The 25910-nt window shown below is 38.8% G+C and overlaps 1 protein-coding gene across 5 annotated transcripts in view; it reads left to right on the top strand.

The window, feature by feature from the left end:
• Positions 1 to 25910, top strand: part of DIRAS3 (DIRAS family GTPase 3) — a 44685-nt gene that overhangs the window by 9493 nt on the left and 9282 nt on the right. For 2 of the 5 annotated variants that reach the window (XM_036859958.1, XM_036859976.1), the window contains 3 exons: positions 2682 to 2774; positions 6982 to 7158; positions 8284 to 8586. The gene's annotated coding sequence lies outside the window, so the exon portion shown is untranslated. Of the gene's footprint in view, positions 1 to 2681; positions 2775 to 6686; positions 7159 to 8283; positions 8587 to 25910 lie in introns of those variants that run through there. The other 3 variants (XM_036859965.1, XM_036859981.1, XM_036859984.1) reach the window with 3 other exon arrangements.

Below are 25910 nucleotides of genomic sequence, written 5' to 3'. Positions count from 1 at the left end.
CAATTCACTGCCTTTCTAGATCTCTTGTACGATTTTTCAAAGTTCCTCATTTAGGAACAAGCACTTTAGTAATGGCAAACGCTGACGTGTGTTGTATTCTGGGCAATGAACAAATGTTCGTCTAAGGGTCAGAGGGGGAAGAGAACATGCTCAGGAACTCACTGCAGTGAGTGATCGAGTTGGGTTCCAGCCCACATCTGTGCTGCCTTGCATTGCTTCTCATGGGCCTAGAGTGACTGGGCTTTCAGGTGCTTTCTTTCCAGACACCGCCCCGCCCCCCATTCCCCTCCACGAGATAACTGGGTTCATGGAGGAGGAAAACACCGAAATAAAATCTTTCTGGGGTGGAATAACATGTGGCCTCCTTTCTTCGGAGCGTGAAGGAAAAATCTCTCTCTTCCGGTAGGTTGCTGATGCCTGATAATATTTATCGGCTCCTGACCCTGTGCCGGGCATGGTGCTGGGCAATTTACGTTATTTCATTTAATCTTCACAGCAATCCCATGAGCAGTGATTATCATCCTCACGTTACAGATGAGGAAAAGGAGGCTTGGAGACCCTTAGGTAACTTTCTGTGCAGTCTCGCTGGAAAGTGGTGGAACTTTGCCAGCTTAGACAATTTCATTTTAAATTCTTGCCAAAACCTTTACCCTCTACCTATCCATTCCTCCTCCTCCCCAAAGTTGGAGATTTATTCAAAGGAAATCCACTTTGAATGTGCATGTGCCTTGAGTGTTTGAGTTTATGGGTCACTCACACTTGATTTGTTTCATTCTTTGCTCTCTGTACTTAGGGACAAATGGGAGTCTGGAGACTAAGAGGACAGTTGGGGGAAGGTGGGATTTTGGAACCTGCAGACAGGCTGGGTGCAGAGGTCACAAGCCCATTCTCTGCATCCTCTCCCTGGGCCAGCTCCAGCCATGGAGTGTTGGGAAGAGCAGCAGACTGGAGCCGGTGACCTGGCTCTTCCAGTACCTTAGCTACATGAGTTCGGCCACAAATTTCCACTCTCTGCTAACAGTTTCCTGCACTGTAGCACAAGCAGGTTGGGATTGATGAATGTTGAGTTTCCCCTGAGCATCCGAGCTAAGTAATTCAATCTCACATCACTCAGTGAGAGAAGCTGCTAGGAAAAGCTGTGTTTTCTCTGAGCAACTGTTTTAGCTTGTTTGTTTGGCAAATGCTTGTATAACATGTACAAGTAACTACTGTGTACTGTTTTAGGTACTTTATGAATATCAACTTATCTCATCCTCCCAATAGTCCATGTGGTAGGTATTCCAGGTATTATTATTATCCTGTTGATGGGCAAGGGGACTGAAGCACACAGAGATTTACTCGAGGTCCCAAAACTAGTAAGCATGGAGCCAAGTTGAATCGAAGCAGTCCAGCTCCAGAGTCCACATTCTTACCTTGTTTTTATCTCCTGGACAGTGGAATTGTGTAACTGATCCAGTGCCCCTCTTTAACTTGACACCCCAGGCTACCTCTTACGTTTAGCAAATGTACAAGCCCTGGGAGTGTGTGCTTTAGGCTCTAGGTTCACCCCCAGCTTCATTCTGCCTGCCTGTTTTCCTCTCATTCTTCACCCCACCAGATTTTTCCCCCCTGTTTATGAGTATACCTCTTTGCCACTCACCAAAACATCCTTTTGGGAAGATGGTAAGAAATTTTAAGAATAATAATAAAGATAAATGTAAAGATGATTCAGTGATGCAAGTTTGGAATCCTTCTAAGGGGCTTGCTGTATCCTCCAGTGTCTGTGTGGTGCTTTCACAGAGTTTGGGAGAGAGAGTTGGGGTGAGGAGGCAGCTCTACTTCAGGGGAACAAGGTTCAGGTTCTCAGCAAGGGTGACAGTACTTCCTGGCGGGGGCAGGGGTTGTCGGAAAATTTATTGTGGGAAGGGATTGATTATTGCAATAATTGGGGGGGGTGCTATTGGGATAAACTGGGTGAGGGACAAATCCACTAAAGTCCTACAGTGAGGGAGACAGCCCCACACAAATGACAAATGCCCCATTGGAAATATATGTAGGTAAAAATCTCTATGGTTACCAGAGCCTAACACCTAACTCCATTTTGCATATGTTTAAAAGGATATTTTACATGGTTTTGACATATACTGAATTTTCCAGGGATGCAACTCCCGTGTAAATCAAGAGAAGATTGAACTTTGTTTCGGAACTTTACAAAGAATTGTTCACCACTTGGAAATATTCCATCATCAACAACAGCACTTCTGGTATCTGAGTCAACAATGCAATATACTATATCAGTTTACACTTGTAGCTGTCACATTCATATTGATACTACTTATATATATACACATACAAATATGCTCATTTAGCATTTATCTCAAAATGTTCAATATAAAGAAAAAGTGTCAACAATAAACATTATCTGAGTATTGTCTTACTTCTCATACATCCAAATTTTCTCATTATAACTAGGAGCAAGCATCTGCCAACTTCAACATGTCTCTAGTGTAATCATGCCTAAACATCTCCAGGTTGAAATACACACTCCTTTTATTATAAATTACTTTTCATTTATTGATTTTCTATTCAAGAGGATATTGTATTATTTTCTAAAAATTTAGACTATTTGTGAATTTCTTTTCAAGATATCAAAGGGGGGAGTTACAAATGTATATTTACAATGATGGTGTTGTGTCTGATAGGTTTGGGAACCATTGACTAAGGCCTCAAATATACAGCCTCCCGGCATGCACAAGGGTCTTCTTCAACTGTGTGCTTCCCAGCTTAATGTGACAGTAAGTAGTATTTGGTCATTGTGTCTTCATGTGTTTCTGTTTCACTCAAATTTATTCATTCATTCCTCAAGTAATTTATTGAATGCTACCAGCTGATAGACACTGTGCTATGTGCTAGAAGGGCAGTTTGCTTAAACTCAACAGATGCTACAAAATTAACAAGAGAATAATATAAATAATTTTTGCCAATCAACTTGAAATTTTACATGACATGGATAAATTCCTTAAAAGTCATTACTTACTGAAACTGACCCAAGAAGATATAGAATATATGAATTAGTCCTATAAATATTTTTTAAAATTTAATTCCAAGTTTCTTTTCCAGAAAGAAAAGTTGGGCTTCACTGGTGAATTGTACCAAACATTTAAGAAAGAATAGTTCTAATTTCACAAAAACTATCTCAGAGGATAAAGAGGAAAAGCTTCCAATTTGTTTTATGGGTCCTATAACCTTGAAACCATAACCTTGATATCAAAAATCATAGGCCAATATTATTCATGACCTTAGGTGCGAATACCCTAAAGAAAATATTAGCAAACTCAATCCAGCAATTCATCAAAATCAAGTTGGATATTTTCTAGGAATGCAAGACTAGTTTAACATTGGAATAAAACAGGCAGTGTAATTCACCATATTAACATTAAGAAAGCTATAAATCTTTTGGACATTTCAATAGATGAAGAAATATTTAATTAAATTCAACATCTATTCATGAGAAAGAAACTTCTTAAAAATTAGAAATAGGAAAGAATTTCCTTAGTTTCATAAGGGGTTGCTAAAAAAAACACAACATCATACTAAATGGTGCAATGCTGAAAGCTTTCTCTCTGCGACTAGGGATAAGACAAGTATGCCCAGCATCACCACTTCCATGCAGCATTTTACAGAAAATCCTAGCAAGTACAACAAGAACAGAAAATAAACAAAAGATATAATGAATATAACGTAAGAAATAAAACTATTATTGTTTAAAAAAATTATTATTGTTTACAAGTAGTGTTGTATGCAGAAAAAATTCATTTACAATTAAATTGTCAGAAATAATAAGTGAGTTTAGCAAAGTTTGTGGATACAAGGTCAAGGTACAAAATCAATTAAAGCAGCAAAAATTAGAAAATACAAATTTTAAGCAGATACCATTTATAGTAGCAACAAAACACCAAATACCTATGAATAAATCTTACAAAATACGTGCAAGATTTCTGCACAAAAATAACACAATATTGAGAGAAATTAATGAAGACCTATATAAGTAGAGAAATATCTCATGTTTATGGATTGGAAAACCCTGTAAGACATAAACTCCATGGTTTATAATCCTGATAAAAATCACAGGGTGCTCAGCTTGGTGCTCTGTGATGACCTAGATGGGTGGGATGGGGGGAGGGAGGTACAAGAAGGAGGGAATATACGTATACATATAGCTGATTCACTTCACTGTACAGCAGAAACTAACACAGCATTGTACAGGAATTATACTCCAATTAAAAAAAAGAAAAAAACTTATGAGCTGCTTCTAAAATATATATGGAAATAAAAAGGGATACTATGAAAGAGTAAGGTCAAAGAACTTACACACTAGATATCAATACTTATTATAATGCTATAGTAATTAAGACCGTGTGGTATTTGTGTAAAGGTAGACAAACAGACTAAGAAAAAAGTCCTCAAACAGGTCCACACATATTTGGACATTTGATCATACAAGTTGGGGAAAGGACAGTTCAGTCAATGTTTTGTCTATTGGGTAACTGTATGGAAAAAAGAAAAGAAACTTGATTATTATGTCACAGCATACATAAAAATCAATTCTCAATTGATGGTAGCTCTAAATGTGAAATTTCTTTAAGATAAAATAAGAAAATATCTTCATGATGTGAAGATAGAGAAAAGTATTTATTAAATGACACACATACTCACCAACAATAAAGGAAATATTGATAAATTGGACTACATTAAATTAAGAACTTTTGTTTATCAGATGACATCACTAAAAGAGTGAAAAAGTAAGCCACATAGTAGGAGAAGATACTTGTGACACATAATTGACAAAGGACTTATGTCCAAAATATGTGAAAAACTTTTTATAAATCAGTAAGTAATACAGATAATTCAATATATCTTCTTTACAAAAGAGGATATCCAAATAGCTGATATATCTACAAAAGGTGCTCAACCTTATTAGTAATCAAGGAAATACAAACTGAAACACACCTACCCTGTGACAAGCAACTCCACTACTAGGCATATACCCAACAGAAGTGCAAGCATATGTGTACCAAGACATTTACGAGAATGTTCATTGCAGCATTATTTGAAACAGTCCCAAACTGGAAGCAACCCAAAAGCCCATTCATAATAGAAATTGTGGTGTACTCATTCAGTGAAATACTCTTCAGCAATTATGATGAAAAAAATCATGGAAACATAAAACATGAGCAAATCTCATGAACATTATTTTTAGAGCAGAAATCCAACACAAAAGAATATATACTTTATGACTCCACTTATATAAAGTCAAAAACAAGCAAAACTTAACTATAGCTTTGGAAGTCTGTGTAGTAACTGAATAGGGAGAAAGTAGTTTTGGAAAGGGGACCTGACCTTGGCTTTTGGAAGTGCTAAAAATGTCCTATTGGTTATGATGATGGATTATATCAAGTTGTATGCTTACGATTTGTACATTCTTATTTAGTGAGGTACATTTCAATAATTAAAAAAAAAAATTCAGCAATGCCCTAATCAGACTAATCTTACAGAATTATTTATTTATACTATCAGTTACAATAATATAATAGTTGATGTGACAATTTATAAGTGACATTGATGAAACAAAAGTGAGAAATTATCTATGGTTAATAACTGCTAATAAAAAATAAAGCTGAACTCATGGAAGGAAAGCTACACACACAACGTAACCTGAAGATTTTGAAGAAGGAAGTTCAACAAAGATCAAACACCTTAGAAGAAGGCTTCTTGCCTGACTCAAGACTTTGGGCCCTGCTGGCATTCAAGCACACTCTGTCCTGGCCTATGAGGCTCTTGCTGGTTCATACCCAACTTACAGCTCCTCTGGTCCCAGTGAGTCTTTTGTCTTAATCTTGGACCAGATGAGGACAGAACTCTTTGAGCACTGACTGGTTCATAGAACTGAAATGTTTCCAACAACACAAAGCTGCAAATTGCTATGATTCATCTTGAGTGCATGCAGCCCTCGGAGGGCTTTATTGTAAGAGGAACACACTTGCCAAAACCCTTCTGTATGGCCACAACCTCCCTCGTCTACACGTGGGATGCTGAGATTTGGGTTTTAAATTTTAATCGGAGAGCACGGATTGGTATCTGGGCTGTTTTCCTCTGTGAGGTTTGGTCTTTGCTGTTGCCATTGTTGTTATAAGAGAAAGGGAAGGAGGGAGTGAGAAATCTCATATTCTCTTGCCTGGATTTCAAGACCCTTATAATGGTTCCCCAAGCTACCTTTTCAAACATATCTCCCACTGATCCCCTGGGTGGTGCCTATATTAACCAAACAAAAGTCACTACTGCAAAATACTGTGTGCTTCTTGCTTTTAAGCATTGTTCCATACTTGCCTCACTCATTTCTACTTAGATGAATCAATTCTGCCTTCAAGGCTGAATTCAATGCAGCTTCCACCAGAAGGGTTCACTGACCATTCCCAGCCCCTGCGCGTGCTCTTTCCTGCTCACTCTAATGGCTATTTAACTGACCCTATTTTCCATACCTTAAATCAGATTGCATAGTCTGCAGGGGACTTGTCAACCATTTATGGGTATGAACAGCGATCTATGAGATGTTTGAAGCTGGGAATAATAGAATTTCACATCAATAAATTTTTTCCTGCTGTTAAAGTGTGTATCATGTACCAGGCACTATATGAACCACTTCCTCTACATTATTTCATCGAATCCTCATGATAATCCTAGTTGGTAGATATTATTATGCCCAAGGTTATTCTAGAGACAATAAACTGCAGAGCCAGAACTCAAACCCAGAACTGACTCGTCAGGATATGCTCCCCACTCTGCCACAGAGCTGTTCACAGATGTGGAGAGGGCAGGGGTGCAGGGTGTAGGAGGCTGAGGCAGCGTTATGGAGAGAAGCTGGGAGAGATGAGGCTGGGCCTGACCATGTTTGGTCCATGTCAAATCAGTGCATGCTAATCTGGAGCTCTGTCCAACAAGCAGCAGGAAGACAGTGCACGTGAGCACGAAGGCTTCAGCGAGCTGCCTGGAAATGCAGATCCGGTAGATCCTCACTAGTTTCAGAGCTGGTGTAGTACAGCGGCTGCAAGCACAGACTCTAGAGCCGGACTGCATGGATTTGAATCCTGGCTCCGTCACTTATTAGATGTACGACTTTAGGTAAGTTACTCGCCCTCTCTGAAGTCACTTGTCCACTCTGCGCCTGTTTTTTTATCTGCAAAATGGAGATGATAGTACTTATCTTGTAGTGCTGTTGTGAGGATGAAATGAGTTAATATGTGGGAAGCTTTCTGCAGGGTGCCAGGCACACAGTAGGTCCTGTGGGAGAGCGGGCTCTTCCTCTTCTTCTCTGTTTGGGCCCCTGTAAATGAGAGTTGGATCAGATCGTCCACAGTACGGCCACCGTAACATCCGTTTCTGCTCTCCTCTTAGATTTCATGAGTTCTAGGAAAGTCTAAATTCTGCTTCTAATTTGCTGCATCATGCTGGCAAACCATTTAAATGGAGAAGCAGCTAAATGACCCTGAATAGGTTACTTGGTGTCTCCAGCCATCACTCCTGCTTAACTATTCTAGGACCCCAAACAGAATAGTGCACACCTCCTAGCTGAAAGTGTTTCTGGGTCCCCCAGATCTGTGGAGTGTTAGAAGCGGGACTGTTTTCCTCTTTCAGCACCCATCTGCCACCTCCCAACTCATGGGCAAGTTGCCCTTGAAGGTAAGGTCCAGGTGAGGCATTTCTGAGGTTAGCTCTGTGAGGGGGGAAAGCCGAGAAGACCACCTCCACAGGCGTGTGGGCAGCAGGGAGGGCTTTAGGCCCTCATAACTCTGCCGCCTTCTGCACCCCATTCTTGGATGAAGACAATTGGCATTTTCAACATCTGATATAAAGTACTGTATGTATGCAGTTCAGGCTTCACTCCAGCCCAAGGACTGCCCCTCAGCCCCTTAAATCAGGGGCTCAGGAGCCACTGACGCCTGCAGGCTTCCTGTGAAGGTTCACCAGTGCACACCGCAATCCCTTGCACAGTGACTCAGGCAACAGTTTTATCAAATATTTTGCCATAGCAAAACAGGACTCCCCAGCCTGCCCATCTCCAATACCTGTTTCTTCACACAGTCAGTGTCACATGCTTTAGTCTTCTGTTACGGCAGCACGCACTTCAAAGTACCAATTTCTAATTTGGTTAGGGTAGTCTAAGCAATGCTGTGATTGCAGACAGGCCCAAGCATGTCATGTCAAACTGCTCAACAAGAAAGCAGTTTACTTCTCACTTGTCTCAAGGTCTAGCAGGTTGGATCATTCTTTTTGAAGCAGTGATTCAGGAAACACAGCTCCGTCTACCCGGTGGTTCTACCATCTACAATGCATGGCTCTCAGAGTTGGGAACTTGGGAGTTCACTCCATTCCAGTATGATGGGGAAGGAAAAAGAGAAAGAGAGAGAGTGAGATGGGCCTGGAAGTGTCATCCCTGACTTTCATCCGTAACCTTCTGTCCACCTGGAACTCAGTCACGTGGTGCCAGCTAATAGAATGGAGGCCGGGAATGGAGTCCAGCTGTGTGCCTAGGAAGAAGAGATGGCTTTGGTAAGCATCCTGCCGGTCTCTGCTACTGTTAACTACAGTATTGGTCCAAATCTTGTCTATTCTGCCTCTAAAAGTTTTCCACTTTTCTCTATTTACAGTATCACATTTTTAAATTTCTATCCTAAATCTTATAACTCCTTTTTTTTTTTAAATTTTTTCCACCTACTATTTTTTTTTTAACATCTTTATTGGAGTATAATTGCTTTACAGTGGTGTGTTAGTTTCTGCTTTATAACCAAGTGAATAAGTTATACATATACATATGTCCTCATATCTCTTCCCTCTTGCGTCTCCCTCCCTCCCACCCTCCCTATCCCACCCCTCTAGGTGGTCACAAAGCACAGAGCTGATCTCCCTGTGCTATGCGGCTGCTTCCCACTAGCTATCTATTTTACATTTGGTAGTGTATATATGTCCATGACACTCTCTCACCCTGTCACATCGCACCCCTCCCCCTCCCCATATCCTCAAGTCCATTCTCTAGTAGGTCTGTGTCTTTATTCCCATCTTGCCACTAGGTTCTTCATGGCCTTTTTTTTTTTCCCCTTAGATTCCATATATATGTGTTAGCATACTGTATTTGTTTTTCTCTTTCTGACTTACTTCACTCTGTATGACAGCCTCTAGGTCCATCCACCTCACTACAAATAACTCAATATCGTTTCTTTTTATGGCTGAGTAATATTCCACTGTATATATGTGTGACATCTTCTTTATCCATTCATCTGTTGATGGACACTTAGGTTGCTTCCATGTCCTGGCTATTGTAAATAGAGCTGCAATGAACATTTTGGTACATGACTCTTTTTGAATTATGGTTTTCTCGGGTATATGCCCAGTAGTGGGATTGCTGGGTCGTATGGTAGTTCTATTTGTAGTTTTTTAAGGAACCTCCATACTGTTCTCCATAGTGGCTGTATCAATTTACATTCCCACCAAGAGTGCAAGAGGGTTCTCTTTTCTCCACACCTTCTCCAGCATTTATTGTTTATAGATTTTTTGATGATGGCCATTCTGACCAGTGTAAGATGATATCTCATTGTAGTTTTGATTTGCATTTCTCTAATAATTAGTGATGTTGAGCATTCTTTCATGTGTTTGTTGGCAATCTGTATATCTTCTTTGGAGAAATGACTATTTAGGTCTTCTGCCCATTTTTCGATTGGGTTGTCTGTTTTTTGATATTGAGCTGCACGAGCTGCTTGTAAATTTTGGAGATTAATCCTTTGTCAGTTGCTTCATTTGCAAATATTTTCTCCCATTCTGAGGGTTGTCTTTTGGTCTTGTTTATGGTTTCCTTTGCTGTGCAAAAGCTTTTAAATTTCATTAGGTCCCGTTTGTTTATTTTTGTTTTTATTTCCATTTCTCTAGGAGCTGGGTCAAAAAGGATCTTGCTGTGATTTATGTCATAGAGTGTTCTGCCTATGTTTTCCTTTAAAAGTTTGATAGTGTCTGGCCTTTCATTTAGGTCTAATCCATTTTTTTTTTTTAACAAATTTTTTTTTAACTTATTTATTATTTATTTATTATTTATTTTTGGCTGTGTTGGGTCTTCGTTTCTGTGCGAGGGCTTTCTCTAGTTGTGGCAAGCGGGGGCCACTCTTCATCGCGGTGCGTGGGCCTCTCACTATCGCGGCCTCTCCTGTTGTGGAGCACAGGCTCCAGACACGCAGGCTCAGTAGTTGTGGCTCACGGGCCTAGTTGCTCCGCGGCATGTGGGATCTTCCCAGACCAGGGCTCGAACCCGTGTCCCCTGCATTGGCAGGCAGACTCTCAACCACTGCGCCACCAGGGAAGCCCAGGTCTAATCCATTTTGAGTTTATTTTTGTGTATGGTGTTAGGGAGTGTTCTAATTTCATTCTTTTACATGTAGCTGTCCAGTTTTTCCCAGCACCACTTATTGAAGAGGCTGTCTTTTCTCCACTGTATATGCTTGCCTCCTTTATCAAAGATAAGGTGACCATATGTGTGTGGGTTTATTTCTGGGCTTTCCATCCTGTTCCATTGATCTATATTTCTGTTTTTGTGCCAGTACCATACTGTCTTGATTACTGTAGCTTTGTAGTATAGTCTGAAGTCAGGGAGCCTGATTCCTCCAGCTCCGTTTTTCTTTCTCAAGATTGCTTTGGCTATTTGGGATCTTTTGTGTTTCCATACAAATTGTGAAATTTTTCGTTCTAGTTCTGTGAAAAATGCCAGTGGTAGTTTGATAGGGATTGCATTGAATCTGTAGATTGCTTTGGGTAGTAGAGTCATTTTCACAATGTTGATTCTTCCAATCCAAGAACATGGTATATCTCTCCATCTACTTGTATCATCTTTAATTTCTTTCATCAGTGTCTTATAATTTTCTGCATACAGGTCTTTTGTCTCCTTAAGTAGGTTTATTCCTAGGTATTTTATTCTTTTTGTTGCAATGGTAAATGGGAGTGTTTTCTTAATTTCACTTTCAGATTTTTCATCACTAGTGTATAGGAATGCAAGAGATTTCTGTGCATTAATTTTGTATCCTGCAACTTTACCAAATTCATTGATTAGCTCTAGTAGTTTTCTGGTAGCATCTTTAGGATTCTCTATGTATAGTATCATGTCATCTGCAAACAGTGACAGCTTCACTTCTTCTTTTCCGATTTGGATTCCTTTTATTTCTTTTTCTTCTCTGATTGCTGTGGCTAATACTTCCAAAACTATGTTGAATAATAGTGGTGAGAGTGGGCAACCTTGTCTTGTTCCTGATCTTAGTGGAAATGGTTTCAGTTTTTCACCATTGAGGACGATGTTGGCTGTGGGTTTGTCATATATGGCCTTTATTATGTTGAGGAAAGTTCCCTCTATGCCTACTTTCTGGAGGGTTTTTATCATAAATGGGTGTTGAATTTTGTCAAAAGCTTTCTCTGCATCTATTGAGATGATCATATGGTTTTTCTCCTTCAATTTGTTAATATGGTGTATCACATTGATTGATTTGCGTATATTGAAGAATCCTTGCATTCCTGGGATAAACCCAACTTGATCATGGTGTATGATCCTTTTAATGTGCTGTTGGATTCTCTTTGCTAGTATTTTCTTGAGGATTTTTGCATCTATGTTCATCAGTGATATTGGCCTGTAGTTTTCTTTCTTTGTGACATCTTTGTCTCATTTTGGTATCAGGGTGATGGTGGCCTCGTAGAATGAGTTTGGGAGTGTTCCTCTCTCTGCTATATTTTGGAAGAGTTTGAGAAGGGTAGGTGTTAGCACTTCTCTAAATGTTTGATAGAATTCGCCTGTGAAGCCATTTGTCCTGGGCTTTTGTTTGTTGGAAGATTTTTAATTACAGTTTCAATTTCAGTGCTTGTGATTGGTCTGTTCATATTTTCTATTTCTTCCTGGTTCAGTCTCGGAAGGTTGTGCATTTCTAAGAATTTGTCCATTTCTTCCAGGTTGTCCATTTTATTGGCATAGAGTTGCTTGTAGTAATCTCTCATGATCCTTTGTATTTCTGCAGTGTCAGTTGTTACTTCTCCTTTTTCATTTCTAAATCTATTGATTTGAGTCTTCTCCCTTTTTTTCTTGATGAGTCTGGTTAATGGTTTTTCTATTTGTTTATGTTCTCAAAGAACCAGCTTTTAGTTTTATTGATCTTTGCTATCATTTCCTTCATTTCTTTTTCATTTATTTCTGATCTGATCTTTATGATTTCTTTCCTTCTGCTAACTTTGTGGATTTTTTGTTCTTCTTTCTCTAATTGCTTTAGGTGTAAGGTTAGGTTGTTTATTTGAGAGGTTTCTTGTTTCTTAATGTAGGATTGTATTGCTATAAACTTCCCTCTTAGAACTGCTTTTGCTGCATCCCATAAGTTTTGGGTCATCGTGTTTTCATTGTCATTTGTTTCTAGGTATTTTTTGATTTCCTCTTTGATATCTTCAGTGATCTCTTGGTTATTAAGTAGCGTATTGTTTAGCCTCCATGTGTTTGTATTTTTTACAGAATTTTTCCTGTAATTGATATCTAGTCTCATAGCATTGTGGTCAGAAAGGATACTTGATATGATTTCAATTTTCTTAAATTTACCAAGCCTTGATTTTTGACCCAAGATATGATCTATCCTGCAGAATGTTCCATGAGCACTTGAGAAGAATGTGTATTCTGTTGTTTTTGGATGGAATGTCCTATAAATATCAATTAAGTCCATCTTGTTTAATGTATCATTTAAAGCTTGTATTTCCTTATTTCTTTTCGTTGTGGATGATCTGTCCATTGGTGAAAGTGGGGTGTTAAAGTCCCCTACTATGATTGTGTTACTGTCAATTTCCCCTTTTATGGTTGTTAGTATTTGCCTTACGTATTGAGGTGCTCCTATGTTGGGTGCATAAATATTTACAATTCTTATATCTTCTTCTTGGATCGATCCCTTGATCATTATGTAGTGTCCTTCTTTGTCTCTTGTAATAGTCTTTATTTTACAGTCTATTTTGTCTGATATGAGAATTGCTACTCCAGCTTTCTTTTGATTTCCATTTGCATGGAATATCTTTTTCCATCCCTTCACTTTCATTCTGTATGTGTCCCTAGGTCTGAAGTGGATCTCTTGTAGACAGCATATATATGGGTCTTGTTTTTGTATCCATTCAGCCAGTCTATGTCTTTTGGTGGGAGCATTTAATCCATTTACATTTAAGGTAATTATCGATATGTATGTTCCTATTCCCATTTTCTTAATTGTTTTGGGTTTATTATTGTAGGTGTTTTCCTTCTCTTGTGTTTCCTGCCTAGAGAAGTTCCTTTAGCATTTGTTGTAAAGCTGGTTTGGTGGTGCTGAATTCTCTTAGCTTTTGCTTGTCTGTAAAGCTTTTAATTTCTCCATCAAATCTGAATGAGATCTTTGCTGGGTAGAGTAATCTTGGTTGTAGGTTTTTCTCTTTCATCACTTTAAATATGTCCTGCCACTCCCTTCTGGCTTGCAGAGTTTCTGCTGAAAGATCAGCTGTTAACCTGATGGGGATTCCCTTATGTGTTACTTGTTGTTTTTCCCTTGCTGCTTTTAATATTTATTCTTTGTATTTAATTTTTGATAGTTTGATTAATATGTGTCTTGGCGTGTTTCTCCTTGGATTTATCCTGTATGGGACTCTCTGTGCTTCCTGGACTTGATTAACTATTTCCTTTCCCATATTAGGGAAGTTTTCAACTATAATCTCTTCAAATATTTTCTCAGTCCCTTTCTTTTTCTCTTCTTCTTCTGGGACCCCTATAATTCAAATGTTGGTGCGTTTAATGTTGTCCCAGAAGTCTCTGAGAGTCTCCTCAATTCTTTTCATTCGTTTTTTTCTTTATTCAGCTCTGCAGTAGTTATTTCCACTATTTTATCTTCCAGGTCACTTATCCGTTCTTCTGCCTCAGTTATTCTGGTATTGATACCTTCTAGAGAATTTTTAATTTCATTTATTGTGTTGTTCATCTCTGTTTGTTTGCTCTTTAGTTCTTCTAGGTCCTTGTTAAACGTTTCTTGTATTTTCTCCATTCTATTTCCAAGATTTTGGATCATCTTTACTATCATTATTCTGAATTCTTTTTCAGGTAGACTGCCTATTTCCTCTTCATTTGTTAGGTCTGGTGGGTTTTTGCCTTGCCCCTTCATCTGCTGTGTGTTTCTCTGTCTTCTCATTTTGCTTAACTTACTGTGTTTGGGGTCTCCTTTTTGCAGGCTACAGGTTTGTAGTTTCTGTTGTTTTTGGTATCTGTCCCCAGTGGCTAAGATTGGTTCAGTGGGCTGTGTAGGCTTCCTGGTGGAAGGGACTAGTGCCTGTGTTCTGGTGGATGAGGCTGGATCTTGTCTTTCTGGTGGGCAGGTCCACGTCTGGTGGTGTGTTTTGGGGTGTCTGTGGCCTTATTATGATTTTAGGCAGCCTCTGTGCTAATGGGTGGGGTTGTGTTCTTGTCTTGCTAGTTGTTTGGCGTAGGGTGTCCTGCACTGTAGCTTGCTGGTCCTTGAGTGGAGCTGGGTCTTGAGCTGGAGATCTGTGGGAGATTTTCTCCATTTGAAATTACGTGGAGCTGGGAGGTCTCCTGTGGACCAGTGTCCTGAACTTGGCTCTCCCACCTCAAAGGCACAGTCCTGATGCCTGGCTGGAGCACCAAGACCCTTTCATCCACATGGCTTAGAATAAAAGGGAGGAAAAAAAGAAAGAAAGAAAGAAGAAGATAAAATAAAATAAAATAAAGTTATTAAAATAAAAAATAATTATTAAGAACAATTTTTTAAAAAGTAATAAAAAAAAACCCCAAAAAACAGACAGAACCCTAGGACAAATGATAAAAGCAAAGCTATACAGACAAAATCACACACAGAAGCATACACATACACACTCACAAAAAGAGAAAAAGGGAAAAAAAAATATATATCTTTGCTCCCAAAGTCCACCTCCTCAATTTGGGATGATTTGTTGTCTTTTCAGGTATTCCACAGATGCAGGGTACATCAAGTTGATTGTGGACTTTAATCCACTGTTCCTGAGGCTGCTGGGAAAAATTTCCCTTTCTCTTCTTTGTTCGCACAGCTCCCGGGGTTCAGCTTTGGATGTGGCCCCGCCTCTGCGTGTAGGTTGCCTGAGGGCATCTGTTCTTCGCTCACACAGGACGGGGTTAAAGGAGCAGCTGATTCAGGGGCTCTGGCTCACTCAGGCTGGAGGGAGGAAGGGGTACGGATGCGGGGTGAGCCTGCAGCGGCAGAGGCCGGCGTGACATTGCACCAGCCTGAGGCGCGCCGTGCGTTCTCCCGGGGAAGTTGTCACTGGATCACGGGACCCTGGCAGTGGCGAGCTGCACAGGCTCCCAGGAGGGGCGGTGTGGAGAGTGACCTGTGCTCGCACACAGGCTTCTTGGTGGCTGCAACAGCAGCCTTAGCGTCTCATGCCTGTCTCTGGGGTCCGCACTGATAGCCGCGGCTCGCGCCCGTCGCTGGAGCTCATTTAGGTGGCGCTCTGAATCCCCTCTCCTCGCGCACCAGGAAACAAAGAGGCAAGAGAAAGTCTCTTGCCTCTTAGGCAGGTCCAGACTTTTTCCCGAACTCCCTCCCGGCCAGCTGTGGTGCACTAACTCCTTCAGGCTGTGTGCACGCAGTCCTCTCCCTGGGATCCGACCTCTGAAACCTCAGCTCCCAGCCCCCGCCCGCCCCGGCGGGGGAGCAGACAAGCCTCTCGGGCTGGTGAGTGCTGGTCGGCGCCGATCCTCTGTGCGGGAATCTCTCTGCTTTGCCCTCCGCACCCCTGTGGCTGTGCTCTTCTCCGTGGCTCTGAAGCTTCCCCCCTCCGCCACCCGCAGTCTCCGCCCACGAAGGGCCTTCCTTGTGTGTGGAAACCTTTCCTCCTTCACAGCTCCCTCCCACTGGTGCAGGTCCCGTCCCTATTCTTTTGTCTCTGTTATTTCTTTTTTCTTTTGCCCTACCCAGGTACGTGAGGAGTTTCTTGCCTTTTGGGAAGTCTGAGGTCTTCTGCCAGCGTTCAGTAGGTGTTCTGTAGGAGTTGTTCCACATGTAGATGTATTTCTGATGTATTTGTGGGGAGGAAGGTGATCTCCACGTCTTACTCTTCCGCCATCTTGAAGCTCCTCTCCTTTTAAAAAAAAAAATTAATTAGTTTATTTATTTTTGTCTGCATTGGGTCTTTGCTGCTGTGCATGGGCTTTCTCTAGTTGCGGCGAGCGGGGGCTACTCTTCGTTGCAGTACGTGGGCTTCTCATTGTGATGGCTTCTCTTGTTGTGGAGCATGGGCTCTAGGTGTGCAGGTTTCAGTAGTTGTGACATGTGGGCTCAGTAGTTGTGGCTCACGGGCTTAGTTGCTCCATGGCATGCGGGATCTTCCCGGACCAGGGCTTGAACCCGTGTCCCCTGCATTGGCAGGTGGATTCTTAACCACTGCGCCACCAGGGAAGCCCTTATAACTCCTGTTTTTCTCTAAGTTTTTATCTTTCCAATTTCCTTTAGACAGTTGCCAGTTACTTTTCTAAAACTCAGACATGATCATATTACTCTCCTTACCCCAAAATCTCAATGTCCCCCACACCTATTCTCATAGAATAAAGTGCAAACTCTTTAGCCTAGTATAAAAGTTCTGCTCATCCTGTGTGCTCACATATTAGAGCTCTCCATTTCCTGTGCCTTGTCCTTTCCTTTTCTGTGTTAGTGCATGTGATGTTCCTTCAGCCTCCTCTATCTCTTAAAATCATACTCACATGTCCTACCCTTCATGAAACTGTCCTCAAGTTGCCTGGTTGAAATTGTTCTTTTTTCCAATATTCTCATAGTCCTTTGTTAATCTCTGCATTTGATTCCTACGTTATTTCTATGATATGTTACAGTATTCTCACATTATGTTGCCAGGGGCAAATGTACATTAGCAAAGAGCAGAACCAATTGGAAAGTTACACATATTCACATCTCCATATTGTGCAGGAAAACAAAAGTAACATTCTTGTGAGTCTTGTCAATTTAAAGCTTTATCAAATCAGATTCTTCGTGCAATCTTCATGTGTCAGAAGGAAACAGCTCTCCCACAGCTGGTACAGTGGAAGGGAAACCTCTTCTCGCTCTTTTCTAAGAATCCTTTTGCTAATTGTAAAGACTTCATTTTTAAGACCAGCCTCTGGAATTTCATTAATTAGTCTTAACATTTAAAAGCAGGCTTGTAGGGCTTCCCTGGTGGCGCAGTGGTTGAGAATCTGCCTGCCAATGCAGGAGACACGGGTTCGGGCCCTGGTCTGGGAAGATCCCACATGCCACGGAGCAACTAAGCCCGTGAGCCACTATTACTGATAAATAAATTAAAAAAAAAAAAAAAAAAAAAAAGCAGGCTTGTAAATATAGGATGGAAAGGAAGAAAAAGAATAACTTTACAGTGAATAAACCTGACAAACACCACCTCAACCAGGTGATCAAGGATAATATCAACAGTGATGAGTCATGTTGATGGTGTATCCCTTGATGTGGTATGATGGGAATGATACTGTACCTTTGTGGTCCTCCTCCCAAAACATTACCCCAGTCTAATTATGAGAAAAACATCAGACAAGCCCCACTTGGGAGACTTTCTTCAAAATATCTGACCAATAATCCTCAAAACTATCAAGGTCATCAAAAACAGGGTAAGTCTGAGAAACTCACAACCAAGAGGAAACTAAGGCGATAACTAAATATAATGTGGTAAACTGGCTGGGATCCTGAGACACAGAAAGGACATTAGGAAAGAAAATGAGGCTATCTTAATAAAAAATGAACTTGAGTTAATAATCATGTATCAATATCAGTTCATTTATTGAGACAAATGTACCATACAAATGTAAGATGTTAATAATAGGGGAAACTGGCTGTGGGGTATATGGGAACTCTCTTTACTATCTTTGCGATAATTCTGTGAATCTAAAACTGTTATAATATTTTAAAATCCTTTTAAAAATTCAGTCTTGCCAAATTCAATTTAACTGGCAGAAATATGATTTTGTTTGAAAACAGTGAAACAAGGAGTATATACCATTGTGTTCCACAAAAAAAATAACATTCAGAGTCCTGCTGAAATAACATAATGGGGTGAAAACTTATTTCTCTTTATTGACTTGTACAAAGAATGCTTTTGTTTAGGCAATGAGTATTTTACAGTGGAAATACTGTGCATGTGGAAAAAATCAAGGGGAATACGCTGAAAAACTAAACTTTTTTACTTAAAAGGGGCATAAAATGTGCTTCTTGTCTTTAATGGGGATAATTATTTTCATTCTTTAATAATTAGTCCTCTCTTTGTAGGCAGCTCTTTCCTGCTACTTTAATAGAACTTAGTGGCTCAGAGAGAACTGGGAGCAGGGGCAAGGGAGGTGTTGGGAAGAAAGGTCTTTGCTCTGTCTGGCAGGTACTGCTCAGAACATTGGGGAAGTTGAAAATGAAGCCATTCATTCAGAAATATTTGTTTGCCTACTATAAACCAGGAAGTGTGAGAGTTTCTAAAATGAGTCATTTACAGATGCTGCCCTCAAGCACCTTATCATTGTTCAGGGTTGTAATATACACGTGCACACACGATTTATATAGGAGATAAAATTATATATATCCTTATATAAATCAAGTATGTATAAGAAATGTAAATATGTAATATATATATGTGTATGTATATATATATATGTCCTGTATAGCTTACTGTCTTTCCTTGCCTCCCATATGCAGCTATTCTAATGTGTTAATATGTATCTTGTATGTGTGTGTTCCTGCAAAATGTATAATATTGTTTTGTGGGCATATATCTTTAATTTATATAATTATGTAATTATGTAATCCCACTTTCTTACTTTTTTACAGTGAGCACTATGTTTTTAACACCCATCCTTGTTGTTATGTGAATACATAATCTTTTACCTGTAATACTCCAAGAAAGAAGGAAAGACCTCCTCTACCAGTCCCATTGTGGTGTCTGACACTCTCTTCCCACCAACCCCCTCCTCAAGGAGCCTTCATTTGGTTGGTGCATGCCCTTGGGTCTAGGGTATAGGTATTCACTTACATAGACCTGATTGTCTAGGAAAGTTTCCAAAGGATTCTGGCTCGTTTCGTTAAGAAGACTGCTTTGTGACCACCTGAAGGAGTGGGATAGGGAGGGTGGGAGGGAGATGCTAGAGGGAGGGGATATGGGGATATATGTATACGTATAGCTGATTCACTTTGTTATACAGTAGAAACTAACACAACAATGTAAAGCAATTATACTCCAATAAAGATGTTAAAAAATAAAAAAAGAAAGTAAAAAAAAAAAAAGAAGACTATGCTGGCAGCTTATTCAAAGCTGTAATGAGTGAAACTCTACAAATCCTCTCTGCCTCCTGAGGCTATGTCATTTCTGATTCCTTTTTTAACCTTGACCCCAGAAAACTGTGTTAACCTTGACCCCAGAAAACTATGTTAACCCCAGAAAACTATGTTAACTCTCTAAAATCCCCATAGTATTTCTGAGTATTAATTGTGTTTCAGGATGCGTACCTGTGGGAGAATGGAAGGTGAGGGTCTGGGAGACAGGGACTAAGATCTTGTCCTGGCTGTGTCTGATTTGCTGAGACACCTTGAGCAGGTCCTTACGTCCTTCTGTGGTTAGAATAGGTGCTGAAGTCACTCTTCCTGGGTTTGAATCCCAGTTCTGCAACTTTCTAGCTGTGTAAACTTGGGCAGATTACTCACCTAGGAAATGAGGTAATTAAACCACAGATGATTTCTAGGAGGGATTCCAATTCAACTACTATTTCATCCATAGATGCTTTCTTGGCTCTGTGCCCTTTTGGCATCATTCTTTTGTCCGTCTTTTCCCCAATAGCCTCTTCTCCCTTCAAGGTTCTCTCCAGACAACATGTTCTCTAAAGCTTTTCCTCAGATTTCAGTTTTAAATAAAGACTAGAAGAGCATTAGATATGGAATAAATAAAAGTAAAATAAAAATTTTTTTTATTAATTGATCTAATAGATAACTTCAAAGTGATAATAGTAACAATGCATTAGGTGATTATAGCATATGGATGAGTGAAATGAATGAAATAAATTTATAACGGATGAGAGGGATTAATTGGGAATATTATAGGTCACCTGCCTTTCATCTGAAGTGTTATTTGAAAGTGGACTTAAATTTGTTATAAATGTATATTATAAATTGATATGCTAAGAGGAAAGAAAATGGAATTATATAAAATGCTCAGTTAAAACCAGAGAAGGCAGAAAAAGAGGGAAAAAATAAACAAAGAACAAGTACAATGAATATAAAACAGCTACAAACACGGTAGATATTAAACCAAATATACCAATAATCACATTAAATATGAATTTTCTAAATATACCAATTAAAATACAGAGACTGTTAGAGTAGATAAAGAAGAAGATCCAACTCTCTCTCTCTATATATATATATATTTACAAGAAATCCATTTAAAATATAAAGACACAGATAGGTTAAAAGTAAAGGGATGAAAAAAAAAAAAAGTAAAGGGATGGAGAAAGATATTCTATAGTAACACTAATCAAGAGAAAGCTGAAATAACTATATTAATTTCAGACAAATTAGACTGCAGAACAAGGGAAATCATCAGGGATAAAGAGGGTCATTACATAATGATAAAGGAGTCAATTCTCCAAGAAAACATAGCAATCCTTAATGTGTATGTACCTAACAACAGAACATCAAAACACACGACACAAAAACTAATAGAACAGCAAGGAGAAATAGACAAATCCATTATTATGGATTTGGAGACTTGAATACCCCTTCAGTAATTAATAGATCCAGCAGGCAAAAACTGAGTAATAACACAGTTGAACTGACACAGCACCATTAATCAACTAGACTTAATTGACATTTATAAAATACTTTATCCAACAATAGCAGAATACACAGATACCATGCCATGTTGATCACTATAGCTTTACAGTAAGTCTTGAAGTTGGGTAATTGCAGTCCTTCAACTTTGTTTATCTTCTTCAGTATTGTGTTGGCTATTTAGTTTTGTTTTTTGTTTGTTTGGTTTTTTTGCCTTTCCATATAATCTTTAGTTTGTTTGATATCCAAAAAATTGCTGCTCAGATTTTAATTTGGATCATATTGCATCTATAAATCAAGTTGGGCAGAACTGACAACTTAACAATATTGAGTCTTCTAATCCACGAACACAGAATATCTCTTCATTTATTTAGATCTTTTTTGACTTTTTTCATTAGAGTTTTTTATTTCTATGCATATAGATCTTATATATATTTAGATAGATTTATACCTAAGTATTTCAAGGTTTTTGATGCTAATGTAAATGGTACTGTGTTAATAATTTCAAATTCCAGTGTTCATTGTTGGTATGAAGGAAAGCAGTTGAATTTGTACATTTACCTTGTATCTTGTGACCTTGCTGTAGTCATTTACCCATTTCAGGTGGGTTTTTTATTTTGTCAATTCTTTGGGATTTTGTACATAGACAATCATGTAACCCTCAAACAAAGACAGTTTTATTTCTTCCTTTCCAACCTGTACACCTTTTATTTTTTTAAATATTTAGCCCTATTGTCCCCATAAGTGGGAATAGCTAACATTTACTGAGTGATTACTATGTCCAGACACTGTCCCAAGCATTTTGTATTTATTTACTCATGAAATACTCATTATTTACTCACAAGAACTCTATAGAGTAGGATACTACTATTATCCCAATGTTACAGATGAGGAGACTGAGGATAGAGAAGTTAAGAAAATTGCCTAAAATACTGAAATATCCCAAGAATGTCGACACTTTGGTATTAAAATGTTCTCTCTTGAATCTGGGAGAAGCACAGAAATCCATTGCAAACCATGGTTTCCAGTTCTTGTTTCAGGAAATATAATCATGATATCTGTCTAACCACTGATAATCATATTAAATATGAATTGTCTAAATATACCAATTAAAATACAGAGACAGAGTAGATAAAGAAGATCCAACCATATATATATATATATATATATATATATATATATATATATATATATATGTATTTACAAGAAATCCATTTTAAATATAGTGGATTTATATCCATCTTTCCCTGGAGTTCTATTCAATAGTTCCAACTGAGTACTAGAAATAGTCTCCTGTGTGTCCCATAGGCATCTCTAATTCAACATATTCAAAATCATACTCAAAATTTTCTCCTCCAGTTTTGCTTTTCCTCTTGTGTTTCTTTTTTCTTGTTGTTATCTCTTCTTCCTTTTTACCTTTTGACCCCCCTTCACTCATTCTGTTAGATTAGAGATGGGATGATGGATCAAGCAAGGTGCTAAAGAAGTAATTTCAAGCGTTCTTCTGTATCAGAATCACCTGAGGGCCTTGTTAAAATGCAGACCCCCAGGTATCACCCATAGATTCTCATTCTGTAGATGTGGGTTGTGTATTTTTTTTTAATTGAAAAAATTTGACATGTAGCATCTTGTAAGTTGGGTTGAGTATTTTTAACAAGCATCCCAGTTGATGCCAATTCAGGTGATCCTAGGACCACAGGTTGAAAAGCACTCCAGGGCTCAGATGAAGACATCAGCCTTGGATGGAGAAAAGAGAAAATGCTGCAGGGTATGTGTGGGCTAGGGGCTGCTGGAGTTTTATCTGATGTCCTCCTTTCTTTATGAGGTAGGAGCTAATGTCTCTATGAACAAGGAGCTGTTTATAGCATCAGGGTGCTAGGAGAAAGCAGTCAGGCTGGGAATAGAAGTCATAGGAATGGGAGAAGATCCTTGCAGGGATAAAGGAAGAGAGTCTGAAGCAACACTGATCTTGGAAATCAAAACTGTAAAGAAGATACTATTTTCTGGTGAAGGATGGGGAACACAACTGCCATTAGTTGTCTACAGAGCTTAAAAGAGGGGAAGAACTCAGAAAGAAATGGAAAGAAAACAGATTCCCCAAATTATGATTGTGAGGGTCCTAAACATCACCACCTGTCTCTGCTAGAGAGGCAGCATGGTGTGAAATACACAAGTCCGAGAGGTAGCCAGAATTCCTAGCCTCTACCATGCAGTTAATCTCTCTATGCCTTGTCTCCTCATTTGTAAAATGGAGACAGTATTAGTTCCACTTCATGGACTCATAATATAAGTTCCAAATGAATAAACACATGTAATATATTAGGCTCATAGCAAAGACTCAAATGGATGTTAGCTTATTCACATTCCACAAGCAATACCCTGCTTGAATTTTACACACATAAGTCAATCTTACTTCAAACAGGGGTACTTTTGACCCCTTTTTACAGATGAAGAAACTGAATATAAAAGGAAAACAAGTTATTTGTCTAAGTCCAAAAAAGCGGTATGTGAGCAAACAGGAACTGGAGACCAGGTCTCCAAACTCCAGCTGCATTTTGAGTGTCTACTTGTTGCCAGGTATTGAGGAAGGTGCTTTTAACATGTCAGCACTTGCCATGTATTTCTTTATTATCAGTTGAGGATATTAAGGATAGAATTAAAGGCCAAATTATAAACAGGTGTTGGAACCACAGCTGGAGAGAAGCCAGCTGGCTCCAGAGCTGGGAACTCCTACAGTGACTTCTACCCCTCTTGATGGAAGCTACATTACCCCACACCATCCTGGTCACCTCTGAGAGCTACATGCCGGTGCTTACTAACATCTGTGAGGGAATCAGAGATAAATGAATCTCAGTTCCATCTGAGAAAAGCTCATAGCTTTGTGGAGTATAAAACAAGTATATACAAAGCTATAATACAAGGTGAAAAAGTGCGTGGGAACTCAGAGGGAGGGATTCCCTCCAGCTGGATGTGCCATTTGGAGGTGAACCTAGAAGGAGGGCAGGATTGGGGCATGTGGATGAGGGAATGGGGTTGGAGGATGAACTGAATGGAGAAGCAGACACAGGAACTCCCAGGAATATCCAGTTATTAAGCCAGTGTGTGCAGACTTGTGGAAGGTAAGATTTGAAAGGGAATCTGGGATCTGTTTGCAGGGAGCTGGAAATCTGAAGATAAATAGTTTGAACTTTAATTCTGTAGGCAACAGGGAGCCACAAGAGATGTGTTGTTTTTGGCTTTTTTGCAAATGCCTCTTTTTTTTTTGTATATTTGTAATTTAATGATTTGTAATAAAATCACACTAATGTAAAGTTAAGTTTTCTTTTAGGTAAGTTACTAAATTCAGCTGGACTTCAGGTTTTTTTTGTTTTTTTTTTTCACACACACACACTGTATTTTATTTTTACAAGAGATAAATAGACTGACACCAAGCATTGTACATGGATGACCACAACAAAAGCAACAATGATTGCAATTACCAAACACGAAACACACTCATACTATGTCGTAATATTGACATTCAGTCCAGTAATCCTCCACTGTAACAAATGCCTCTTAAAATTAATGATTTTACTTTGAGATAACTGAAGACTGACATGCAATTGTAAGCAATAATACAGAGAGAGCCTGAGTAACTTAGTCTCCCTCGATGGTAATATCTTGCAAAACTGTAATCAATATCACAACCAGGATGTTAACATTGATACAATCCACTGCTCTTATTCAGATTTCCCGTTTTACTTGTACTCATCTGTGTATGCATTTAATGCTATGGAATTTTATCAAATGTATAGGTTTGCATATCTACAACAGTCAAGATACAGTACAGTTCCATCACCATGAGAATCTCTCCTGTTGCCCTTTTACAAGCATACCCACCTTCCTTCCATACCCCTTCCCTCATCTCTAAGCCCTATTACTAGCACCGTTTCTGTAATTTTATTTCAAGAATGTTTCATAAATGGAATCATAGTGTATACAACCTTTGGTGACTGGTTTTTTTTTCACTCACCATAATTCTCTTGAGATTCATTCAAATTGTAGCCTGTATCAATAATTCTCTCTCTCTTGCTCTCTTTTGTTTTTTTTTTGGAGTAGTATTCCATGATATGGATGTACCATAGTTTAACCATTCACCTGCTAAAGGATGGCTGGGTTGTTTTCAGTATTTTACTACTATGATTTAAGCTGCTGTAAATATTTGTGTACAAAATTCACACATAAAGTTGTGTGCATTTTGTGTGAACATAAGTTCATTTCTCTGGGATAAATACCCAAGAGCTCTGGGTATGTATGTTTAGTAGTAGTAGGTATGTACGCTGGGTTGTATGTTTAGTTGCATCATTAATTTTATAACAAATGAATATATATATATAACTAATGTATATATATCATATATATTCTTTTTCAAATTCTCTTCTATTATAGGTTATTACAAGATATTGAATATAGATCCCTGTGCTATACAGTATGTCCTTGTTGTTTATCTACTTTATATGTAGTAGTGTGTACCTGTTAATTCAAAATTCCCAATTTATCCCTCCCTCCCCTTTCCCCTTTGGAAGCCATAAGTTTGTTTTCTATGTCTGTGAGTCTATTTCTGTTTTGTAAATAAATACATCTGTATCATTTTTTTTAAGATTCCATGTATAAGCGATATCATATGATATTTGTCTTTCTCTGTCTGACTTATTTCACTTAGTATGATAATCTCCAGGTCCATCCAGGTTGCTGCAAATGGCATTATTTCATTCTTTTTAATGGCTGAATAATATTCCACTGTCTCATTGTGCTTTTAATTTGCATTCCTCTAGTGGCTTATGATGTTAAACTTTTCATATGGTTATTTGTTCTTTGTATGTCTTCTTCAGTGAAATGTCTATTCATGTCTTTTGCCCATTTTCTAATTGGACTTTGTATTATTGAGTTTTGAGAGTTCTATATTTCTGGCATACTAGTCGTTTGCCAGAAATGTGGCCTGCAAATATAGCTCCCAGTGTATTCCTTCTC

This window comes from Balaenoptera musculus, chromosome 1 (assembly GCF_009873245.2).
Source record: "Balaenoptera musculus isolate JJ_BM4_2016_0621 chromosome 1, mBalMus1.pri.v3, whole genome shotgun sequence".
Classification (NCBI taxonomy): Eukaryota; Metazoa; Chordata; class Mammalia; order Artiodactyla; family Balaenopteridae; genus Balaenoptera; species Balaenoptera musculus.
Note: the sequence above shows the minus strand (reverse complement) of the source record. Positions and strands in the feature narration are given on the sequence as shown.